Here is a 12,102-nt window from a genome sequence, read left to right on the forward strand (position 1 = left end):
CACACCACCTGCGTCAGGACATCAGTATGGCGTCCTAGGCAACCTCTAGTAGGCCACTGGCCTAAAACAGTCTGTGGTTTACTAGAGTGAGTGGCGGGTCAGGGAGGCAATAGCGCTCTGCTCCGCTTAGTGTACTATATCGGTGCTCGCACAGGGGGCCCAAGGCTGGCAGGCTCCCTGCCCCTCCAGCCCTTTCGCGGTCATACCCCCTGCAACCGCAATTGTTACACCTTTGGATAAGCAATTATTTATTTGGTTACAGTACCTGTAATGTGCGGCCCTTACCTAGGGCAGCATATTCAGCTGACAGATCCACTGACAGAACTTGTATATGTATAGTGACATAGCTGGGTCTAATGTGTTATCATTGGTCTCTAAATGCATATGGCGGCCTAGGTGGAGATGTGCAACCCCTAGTGCTACCTCGCTGCTGTGTGTGGTTGACAGTGTATTTCTGAGGCCTTTATGTAGCTCTTTGTGGGGATCAGATGCGTTTCTCAACTTCCCTGTGTGAACCTGGGCTTAATGCTGCAGTTATAGCAATAGAGCGTTAATACCACCCAAACGAGACCCCTCATAGTCCAATTTTTCTACTTTGTAGACCAGTGGCCTCCAAGCTGTGGATCTCCAAAACTACAACCACCAGCATGCTCAGACAGGCGCAGGTTACAGGTTGGAGCTCACTAGTGTAGACATTAGTACTGGACCTTTGATGAAATTGGCCGAATAGAATATTAACAACCAATGAGACGTAATTTCCTTCTCCGAAACGCTGTAGAAACGTGACGTTCACACTGGTTCCTGCACACACCATTACATATTCTGTGTGAACCAGGTTAGGATTGCTTGTACTGAGGAAGTCATTGCTCTGAAGCTCCGCTCATAGCCTGAGGGGGAGGTGGGGGAATCTAGGACAAGTCTAGCAAGTCTCGCAGATAAAGGGATGAAAAGTGGGAGGGGGGAGGATTTCAGACCTTAATGACCCACGTCCCTGACCACGGATCAGACTTTACAGCTGGGAGAGTGACACCAGGCGGACTCTTTCACTGGAGAAGGTCTGTATCCAGGAGGGGAAGAATAGATAATTGGGTTGTGTCTATGTATATAATGTCTATATTACATGTATCACCTAGGAGAGACTTAGATACAAAATATCAGCAAACAGTATCACTCAGGATAGACTTAAATACTTCTGAGCAGACAGTATCAATCGGCATAGACTTAGATACCCGTCAGCAGACAGTATTACCCAGGATAGACTTAGATACATATCAGCAGACTGCATCAACCAGGATAGACTTAGATACGTGATATCAGCAGACAGTATTACCCAGGATAGACTTAAATGCATTATATCAGCATGCAGTATCACGCAAGATAGACTTAGATACATGATATCACTCAGGATAAGCTTAGATACTTCTCAGCAGAAAGTATCAACCGGCATAGACTTTATATACATAATGTCAGCAGACAGTATTGTCCAGGAAAAATGTAGATACTTGATATCTGCAAACAGTATCACTCAGGATAGACTTAGATACAAGATATCAGCAGACAGTATCGTACAGGATAGGCTTATATACATGATATCAGCAGACAATATCACTCAGGATAGCCTTAGATACATGATATCAGCAGACAGTATCACCCAGGATAGGCTTAGATACATGATATCAGCAGACAGTATCACCCAGGATAGGCTTAGATACATTATATCTGCAGACAGTATCACTCAGGATAGACTTAGATACATGATATCAGCAGACACTATCACCCAGGATAGGCTTAGATCAGTGGCGTAACTACAGCCGTAGCGGCTGCTACAGGGCGGGCGGCATGAGGGGGCCCGTGTCGCCCGCCGGCAGGGGCCCCCACCATGGCAGAAGGCTCTGCTAGCAGCCGCTATGGCTGCTACAGCGCGACGCCACTGAACACTACTGCAGAGCAGGGAGGTATCTCCCCGCTCTGCCATTAAACAAAAGACATGTATCCCCTATCCACAGGATCTCCACAGGATAGGGGATACATGTGTGATCGCTGGCATTGATAGGGAGAACGGGGGACTGAAAGTCCGCTGAAGTTCTCCATCACAAACCTCGGACTTCCGGGGTCTGTGTCGGCAGCTTCGTAGAAATGAATGGAGCACCGGTCGCGCTTGTGCGCATGCGTGACCAGCGCTCCTTTCTTTTTTATTGAGCTGCGCAGATGCCGGAATTCAGAGGTTAGTCATGGAGAACTCCGTTCTCCCTATCGCTGCCAGCGATCACACAGGATACACTGTAGATAGCGCCATACAGACCCCTCTGTAGATAACGCCATACAGACCCCCTGTAGATAACGCCATACAGCCCCCTCTGTAGATAACGCCATACAGCCCCCTCTGTAGATAACGCCATACAGCCCCCACTGTAGAGAACGCCATACAGCCCCCCGTAGATAACGCTATACAGCCCCCTCTGTAGATAACGCCATACAGCCCCCACTGTAGAGAACGCCATACAGCCCCCACTGTAGAGAACGCCATACAGACCCCCTGTAGAGAACGCCATACATCCCCCACTGTAGAGAACGCCATACAGAGTCGTCGTCCCCCTGAGAAATGGCATTATCGGAGCTTGTAAAGGTACCCTTAGATCCATGGATACATGATATCAGCAGACAGTATCACTCAGGATAGGCCTAGATACATGATATCAGCAGACAGTATCACCCAGGATAGGCTTAGATACATTATATCTGCAGACAGTATCACTCAGGATAGACTTAGATACATGATATCAGCAGACACTATCACCCAGGATAGGCTTAGATCAGTGGCGTAACTACGGCCGTAGCGGCTGCTACGGGGCGCGCGGCATGAGGGGGCCCGTGTCGCCTGTGCCCCGCACCGTATCGGAGCTTGTAAAGGTACCCTTAGATCCATGGTATCAGGAGATATTATCACACATGATAGGATTAGATACATGATCTCAGATAGTATCAGACATGATACAGAGTTTTACACAGGATAGGCTTAGATACAGCTGCTCAGCAAACAGTATCACAGTATGATAGAAATAGACACAGTGGCTCAGCAGACAGTATCACACATTATAGAATTAGACACAGCGGCTCAGCAGACAGCATCACACATGATAGGATTAGATACACCGAGTCAGCAGACAGTATCACACATGAGAGGATTAGACACAGCAGCTCAGCAGACAGTATCACACATGATAGGATTAGATACAGCGGCTCAGTAGACAGTATCACACATAATAGGATTAGATATAGTGGTTTAGACGTACACTGTCCCTGGAGATTATGTTGTATGTCTTTCTATGAATACAGTCATTGTTTTGCATTTTTTTCTGTGCTACGGCTGCTTTATATTAGTCGGGGTTATTATTATAATCTGTGGATAGTGATTTGTACAGATATTTGCGGATTCAGCGTTATTTATAAGACCTCTTCTGTAAAGATGGAAATGTCACGACAGGCCAGAGGCAATCGCTTTGTTACACATCGGATCTTGCTCTAAGCCGTCTGTATTGGTAGCATCTGTTGCATTATTGGGGGTTTATGGCCAGGGCCGGCCTTAGGGGTGTGCGACCTGTGCCTTCGCACAGGGCGCATCACTCCAGCAGGTGGAAGGGGGCACTGCTCTGGCTCACTTCCCCTGCTTGTTTCAGAAGCGCCCGGCGACCCAGCAGTCGCCTTTCCACCCGGGCGCTTCTTCACTTAGTGGCCTTCGCTACCGCTGTAGCAGCCATGGCGGCTGCTACAGTGGTAGCAACGGCACTATAGCAGAGCAGGGAGGAATCTACTAGCGCCACTGTAGCTCCCTGAAGTGGCGGAATCCCCGTGTGGCCAGGGATTCCGCTCCTTGATGTCTCTGTCCATATATAGACAGTGACATCAGGTAAAACTCCTGCAGCGGAATCCCCGTCCACAGCGTTGCAGATGATGCGACCGGGGATTCCACTCCAGGAGAAGCCAATGACATCATTGTCCATAAATGGACACAGACGACAGGAGCTTCTCCTGAAGTGGAATCCCTGGTCACAGCGTCGGCAACGCTGTGGACGGGGATTCCGCTTCAGGAGTTTCCCCTTATGTCACTGTCCATATATGGACAGAGACATCAAGGAGCGCTCCAGGAGCAGAATCCCCGGCCACACGGGGATTCCACTCCTTCAGGGAGCTACAGTGGCGCTATCTACAAGGGGGCTGTGTGGCACTACCAACCAGGGGGCTGTGTGGCACTACCAACCAGGGAGCTATGTGGCACTACCAACCAGAGAGCTGTGTGGCACTACCAACCAGGGGGCTGTGTGGCGCTCCCTACCAGGGGCTGTGTGGTGCTCCCTAGGGGGCTGTGTGGTGCTCCCTACAAGGGGGCTGTGTGGCACTACCAACCAGGGGGCTGTGTGGCACTACCAACCACGGGGCTGTGTGGCGCTACCAACCAGGGGGCTGTGTGGTGCTACCAACCAGGGGGCTGTGTGGTGCTACCAACCAGGGGGCTGTGTGGCGCTCTCTCGCAGGTGGTCTCTGTGGCGATCCCAACCAGGGGGCTGTGTGGCACTACCAACCAGGGGGCTTTGTGGCGCTACCAACCAGGGGGCTGTGTGGCGCTCTCTCACAGGTGGTCTCTGTGGCGATGCCAACCAGGGGGCTGTGTGGCACTACCAGCCAGGGGGCTTTGTGGCGCTACCAACCATGTGGCTGTGTGGTGCTCCCTCGCAGGTGGGCTGTGCGGCGCTCCCTACCAGGGGGCTGTGTGGCGCTTTCTACAAGGGGGCTGTGTGGCGCTACTTACAGGGGGCTGTGTGGCGCTACCTACAGGGGGAATCTGTGAGTGGGGGGCCGATGGTCATTTTACTGTGAGTGGCGGGCTGATGGTCTTCAAGTGGTTTCCGCCCCTGACCTCCAATTGAAATTAACACAAGCCAGAAAATACCTGCGGGGCTCGTTTGGAGCTTTTTTTTGCCTGCGTCTTTTGCTTTTGCTTCAACGGCTTAAGAAAAACACAAAAAAAAGGTCAAACAACACTGTCAGTTGCTTAACTTTGAGGCAGATTTTTTTGCCTTACAAAAAACGTGTTTAAACATACCCTACGAGTGTAGCGCTTTTTTTCAGCCGTTCTCTGTCTTTCTCAAAACAATTTTTGGTAGGGGTGCCGAGGAAATGTTTTTTTTATAGTGCTGCGAGTGTGAAAAGATTGGGAAACTCTGTACTAGGCTACAGGATCCCGTCGTGGAGCAGCTCAGTTCATCGTGGGAACGTGGCCTAGGTGAGTACAATTTTTGTTTTTGTTTGGGGGCACTGTCTACAAGGGGGAGGTGGGGGACTGTATGGTACTGTCTACAAGGGGGAGGTGGGGGGGGACTGTATGGCACGATCTACAAGGAGGAAGTGGGGGATTATGGCACTGTCTACAGGGAGGCTGTATGGCAAAATCTACAGGGGGGCGCTATACTATGTCGGGGCCACTAAGCGGACATTATACTGTGTATGGGTACTACAGGTGGCATAATACTGTGGGCACAATTAGAGGACAAAATACTGTGTCCTTGAAGGGGTTGTAATATATTATATAGGGGCATTATAATTTTTTTATGTGGCATTTTTTTTTTTAGGATGGGGTGGGGCCCCAAAAGATCATTTCGCACGGGGTGCCATCTATCCAAATGCCGGCCCTGTTTATGGCCACCCTTAGATGGTAGGTGGACACAGGGTGGTATGTGTTACGGCATCAGTGGGAGCCAGTATGAAGCTTTATGGGTTTGGGGGTGATTATGACACTTGCAGAACTGTAGGGTGTCTAGTTGTTGCGGCCGTACTATAAACCCTAAAATGTGTCCATATTAAAGCCGTGTGAATTTGGCCTTACAGTTTCATACCTCCCAACTTTCTTTTTCCAAATTCTTTTATTTTCCGTTTTCCAAAACACAAATAAGATAGTGCAGGCATAAGCAGCACAGACATCGGCTCACAGGCCAGCATATGCAGTTACAGTAAGTGCAAGAGAAAAACAAAAAACCTCAACGTACAGCTGAAAACTGTATTGAAAAAGACATCTTATGCATCCTGAACCCGCAGCCATGCATAATGACCTATATAAAAACAGGATAGAGATAGAGAAGCGAAAGAGAAGGGGGGGCAGAGGGAAAAAAGGAAGGGGAGAAAACTGACATTACACACTAGGCCTAGAATTTATGCTCAAGAGGCCATAATGGTCCTAAACTCCACAGAAGATTGAAGTCTAATCCAATGATGCCACGTTTTGAGGAATTTAGGATGGGTCCCTCTCATAGATGCCGTGAGGTCCTCCATTCTCATAATCTCCTGAATCTTGCTGAACCACATGCCCACCGACGGAGGGCAAGTTTGCGCAGGGACGCACGCGCTAGCTGCATTCACCAGATGGCGAACCACTGAGCGTCGGTACGTAGGTAATGGAACATCACACAGATGGAGCAGGAAAAGGGCCGGAGAGCGCAGAAGGGCGAAGTGCGTAAATCTGAAGGGGATGCGCCACACCTCAGACCAGAAATCTGTCAACTGCGAGCAGTCCCAAAAGATGTGTAGAATTGTGCCCACATGGTCTCCACATCTCAACACAGCGGTAAGACCGTAGGGATCAACGCATGCAATCTGGAAGGCACTCTATACCATCGCGACAAGATCTTAAATCCTGCCTCTTGAAACCTGCTGGCCATGGAGAATTAATGTGTCTTAGTGAACAAGCGATCTTTCTGCTCCACAGTAAATATTAGACCCAGGTTCCTCTCCCAGCTAAACAAATAGGAAGGTGTGGAAAGAGTGGAAGGAGAGATCAGGAGAGCATAAAGTCTGGACAACGAGTGACGCACCGTGCCCGTGCAAAGGAGTTCGAAAGGGGAACTATCCCGCGAGTATTCCGATGGGTTAGGTAGGGACGCGAGAAAATCTCTCAACTGAGTGACCTGCCAGGAAGAAAAGGAGTTAGGGTCTGTCAAAGACGCCAACTGTGGGCTAGACATCCAAGTCCCACTCTGTGTAAAATGAGCAGCATGTCCCTTACCCACCCTCAACCAGTGCTGGAAGGGACCCCTTTCCTGCCCCAGGGGGAATGCAGGATTGCCCAGGATAGGAAACAAGGGGGAGGGAGATGGGGAGATCTCTTTCCGGGGAAAGAGCCGGGACACAACCGCCAAGGTGGGTCCAATCGTCGGGTGTGTCCACGCCGATAGAGGGACATCATATGAGTGCCTAGTCCAACATGCCGCAAGGTAGCCAGCATAAAGTCCCAGTTGACTCTGTTGAAGGCCTTCTCCGCATCCGTGGACAGAAAGAAAGTGGGCAGAGCCGGGGCAGCAGCTTGATACATCAAGTTAATTGCCCGTGTGGTATTATCCCGAGCTTCCCTAAGAGGCATGAAGCCCACCTGGTCGTTATGTATGACATTATGTAGCAGTGGAGTCATCCTATGGGCCAGAATCTTCGCAAACAGCTTTAGATCTACATTTAACAAAGATATGTGGCGATAATTTTGGCACATGGATGGGTTATTCCCCTCTTTGGGTATCACCGTGATGTGGGCACTCAACGTATCTTGAGGAAGGGAACTCCCCTCAGTGAGTGAGTTGAAGGCGTGTAGGAAATGGGGTGAGAGCAGATCCGAGCAGGCCTTATAGTATTGCAAAGGTAGTCCATCCGGGCCCGGTGCCTTCCCCGCTGGCGAGTCCTTCAATGCCCACGACAACTCCTCCGATGAAATAGGAGCTTCCAGGGCAGCGATAGCCTCCTGGGGGATACATTTCATCCCTGAGGACCGGAGATATGTCTCAATCTTCTCCATGTGGCTCCCTCCATCTGGAGATGAAGGGGCCCGAGGAAGATTATAAAGAGAGTGGTAATAGGCACGGAAGGCCTCCGAGATGTCATGGGGAAGTTGCAAACGCCTATTGTGTGAAGCTTGAACGTGAGGAACATAGGTACAAGAACGGATTTTCCTAAGTGCCCGCACCAGGGTCCTACCAGGTTTATTACTAAATTTGTAAAAGTGCCGTCTGCATTTAACTAGGGAGGCCCTAGCCTTGGAAAGACAGCGAACGAACCTGAGCTCTCAGCTGCCCCAGCTCCGCCCACACAACCCGGTCTTGGGAGGCCTTATTGGACTGTTCCAACCTATGTATGCGGGACAAGAGATCCAGCAGATGTGCAGTCTGCTCCCTCTTTAGTTTGGAACCAATACGAATGAAGGAACCGCTACTACACACTTATGCGCCTCCCAAATGAAAGCGGGTCAACCCCCGGAGAAACATTTGTGGCAAAATACTTTTCGAGGTCCCTGCGAATGTCCGAGACCACCGTCGAATCCTGCAGGAGCGAATTCGTTCAATTTGTTGAAATTGTTCTGTCTCCCCCTGTTTTCGACATCATCCAGGTGTAAGGAAAAGTCCCGCATTTGGGTAGATTGAGTGTCCAGGGTCTGGGAAAGGACCGAGATGTCAATAGAGTAAACAATAGAGTAAACAATGCCTCCACCCGTGCAGCCAATGAACGTACCTCCTGTGAGACAGCACCAATGGCCTTATCATGCTTCTCTTCCAGCCGAGAGAGGCGTAGATCCAGGTCGAACTTGGTGGGCAACACCAGCACCATTTCCCACAATTCTGCCAGGGTCCATTCCATAGAGGGCGGGGGGCCCGGAGAAGGGACTGGCAGATGTTCCCCCGACACCGCTGATGGAATGAGCGATCCCCTCAAAATAGCTGGCGTCCCCTGACTGAGCTGCTGCCAGTCGACTGGGGGAGACTGCCGCGCGGCAGCAAGGAAAGATGGCGCCGGGACCGTCCTGCCTTGCAGGGCCATGTGGTCAGCACCCTGTCGTGGCATAGACTGGGGCTGGAGAGGGGGAAAGTCATCTGCCAGGGCCAGAGGAGCCGACCCAGGAAAGTCATCTGTGCCCTGACCTACCTCCGGAGTCGCCATGATGGGTATGTGGACCTGGGAGTGGCAGTCGATAATCTCAGGCCCGGAGGAGCAGGAAGTCGGTGAGCACCCACGTGCTGGCGGGGTCCGGCTGCGGCCTGAAGGAGGAATGGAGAAGCGCCGCGGAGAGGATCTGTCCTCCCTGGAGCGAAGGAACCTGTCGATGGACGAGGTGCCAGGAGTGACCGAGAGGCTCTTGCGATGTCTCCCCTTCGTCATCGTACACTAGGACCAGGTAAGTGAGCCCTTTCGGGCGATTTTCTGTGAGTCGAGTCCGGAGCTTCACAAAAGTGCGTCCTCACACCACCATGCCAAAGCCACGCCCACATACCTCCCAACTTTCAAGCATCACAAAGAGGGACACCTAATGCCCACATAGACGTTGCCATATATGGATGGTGACGTCAGGCACTCCCTGCAGGAGTGGAATTCACCGTCAGAGCATTGCGTCACTGTCCATATATGTGGAGAAGAGACGATGGGCTGCACTCCAGAATGGAGTGTTCAGGTGCGATAAGGGTTCAGGTTGGATACCGCACAAATTGGATGTACAAAGAACAACCCTAGCACTCAGTAGAAAGGATGAATGTAGAAGTACACTTTTCAAAATGCTTTATTCCAAGATATTTATGGTTATTTTTTTTCCACGTGATTAGTTTTGGACGATTCGGCCTATCCCAGGCCTTTGTGTAATCGCTGTATAGGAGTAGAATCTGATGTCGTGATGTGACATATGCCCGACATTACTGTTCTTAGGGCTATCTCACACAGAGTATTTTGCTGCTGTTTTTTACGTGGAAACCGCGTTGTAAACAGCGTCAAAAACGCCTCCCATTGATTTCAATGGGAGGTGGAGGCGTTTTTTTCCCCACAAGCGGTAGAAAACAGTCGCAGGAAAAATAAGCGGCATGCCCTTTCTTCGGGAGTTTCCGTCTCGAACCTCCCATTGACATCAATGGGAGGCAGAGAAAGCGGATTTCGCTGCGTTTCGCAGCCGAAAAATTCGGCAAAGATAGTGCACGCAGGTCAAAATCTGATTTTTCTTCCTGCAAAAAACTCTGTGTGAACGGTGCCTTAAAGTAGCGCTGTGCCCAAGAAGTCCTCGACGAGTGGACAGTGAATGCTGAAGCAGGGAGCTGACGGTTCCCTGCTTCAGCATAGGGTTCAATTGTATCTGCGTCCTCACGACGCAGATACAGTTGACACTGGGACCTACCATCGGCCGCCCGGGAAACAGGACACCGCCTGGAATCCGTGACTGTCCCACTGAATGAGGGAAGATTGAAAGGTATGCTGTTTGTGTCAGCCTCAGTTGCTCCCATAAAACCCCAGCCTGTGCTTACACCTCGGCTGGGAGCGGTTCTCTCAGCATCTGACATGCGGACGTTGAGAGTCACATATAAGACGCAGTAAATGACGTCCTGAAGTCAATGTCCGCTACGATGAGTGGACCAGCAGATCGACCGGATAGACAATTCCAGTCCACTTGGAGGGTCAGGTAATATGGCAGTAAGGCCCCATGCACACGACCGTAAAAACTCCCGTAATTACGGGCCGTAATTACGGGCCCATAGACTTCTATTGGTCACGGGTACCTCCCCGTATGCTTACGGGAAGGTGCTCGTGCCGTTGAAAAAGATAGAACATGTCCTATTTCAGGCCGTAATTACTGCACGGGAAGCCCATAGAAGTCTATGGGGCTCCCGTAATTACGGGTGACTACGTGTGTGCACCCGTAATTACGGGAGCGTTGCTAGGCGACGTCGGTAAATAGTCACTGTCCAGGGTGCTGAAAGAGTTAAGCGATCGGCAGTAACTGTTTCAGCACCCTGGACAGTGGCTAGCGATCACAATATACATCAACCTGTAAAAAAAAAAAAAGACGTTCATACTTACCCAGAACTCCCTGCTTCTTCCTCCAGTCCGGCCTCCCGGGATGACGTTTCATCCCATGTGACCGCTGCAGCCAATCACAGGCTGCAACGGTCACATGGACTGCCGCGTCATCCAGGGAGGTCGGGCTGGATGTCAAGAGAGGGACGCGTCACCAAGACAACGGCCGGGTAAGTATGAATTTCTTTTACTTTTATTACGGAAAGGGCTGCCCCTTCTCTTTATCCTGCACTGATAGAGAAGGGGCTGCCGATTAGTGCAGTGCAATTTTGCAGCCAAAAACGTGCCCGTAAATACTGGTGCAATACCCGTATTTACGCCAGTATTTATGGGTGGACAAAAATACGGTCGTGTGCATGATGAGGCCTTAGAGATATTTGGTTTTAGATGTCAACCTGGGAGAGCTCTTTACAGGGTGATACTCGCGCAACGGTTCGCGGAAAAAATGGGAGTGACCTTTTTGAGGGGAATGGATTATGTAAAAGTGCGTGTCCAAATATATTCATATATCCCTCTATATTAATATCAGAACCCAGAACAGACCCCCAAAATATATTTCAGACACCCAGACTATATACTCACCTTCTTCGCTCCCGCCTCCTGTTCAGATACGGGCGCCGCTGCCCTGGGTCCTAAGATTGGGTGATGCCAGGTGCTGAACAAGAGTCGGTAGTGAGAAGGGTGAGTATACAGGCCGCTGTCTTTTGGATTCATCGGATAATGGAGGATTTGTTTTTTGTTTGCGCCCTCTCTTTAGGCATCCGGGTAAAAACGATGTATCATTGGGTGAGCGAGGCAAAAAATAGGGTGACTGCTGGTGAAACCGGGAGATTTGACATATCTGTTTTAGGCCTCATTCACACGAACGTGTCCGTTTTGCGCGCGTAAAAAACGCTTTTTTCCTGCATTGCAGTTCCGTGTTTTGTAACGCGCGTAACAAGGACGTGAAATACGCTCGTGTGAATAAGGCCTAAGTCCTCGTATAAGTATATGGTATTGTTGCTCATAGCAACCGTGGTGTGTGAGTGATTACCATCTGTACAGCGATTGGGAATATGTTGGCGCTTTATGAGAAACGGAAAATAAAACATAACAACCCGACCACCAGTCATGGTACTCAGCGGCTAAACGGCGGGTTGTAACTTTGTGATTTCACTGTGGGTGGCATTGCATCGGGGGAATGGTGGTGTTGCCCATAGCAACCAAATGCCAAGCTGCGACAGGACCAGTTTCTAAAAATGT

The 12,102-nt window shown here is 50.3% G+C and overlaps 1 protein-coding gene across 1 annotated transcript in view; it reads left to right on the forward strand.

The window, feature by feature from the left end:
• The first annotated feature begins 1,011 nt into the window (after positions 1 to 1,011).
• Positions 1,012 to 12,102, forward strand: part of DHPS (deoxyhypusine synthase) — a 33,887-nt gene continuing 22,796 nt past the window's right edge. Inside the window, exon 1 of the mRNA XM_075859112.1 lies at positions 1,012 to 1,055. The gene's annotated coding sequence lies outside the window, so the exon portion shown is untranslated. The remainder of the gene's footprint in view (positions 1,056 to 12,102) is intronic.

Source organism: Rhinoderma darwinii, chromosome 3 (genome assembly GCF_050947455.1).
Source record: "Rhinoderma darwinii isolate aRhiDar2 chromosome 3, aRhiDar2.hap1, whole genome shotgun sequence".
Taxonomy (NCBI): Eukaryota; Metazoa; Chordata; class Amphibia; order Anura; family Rhinodermatidae; genus Rhinoderma; species Rhinoderma darwinii.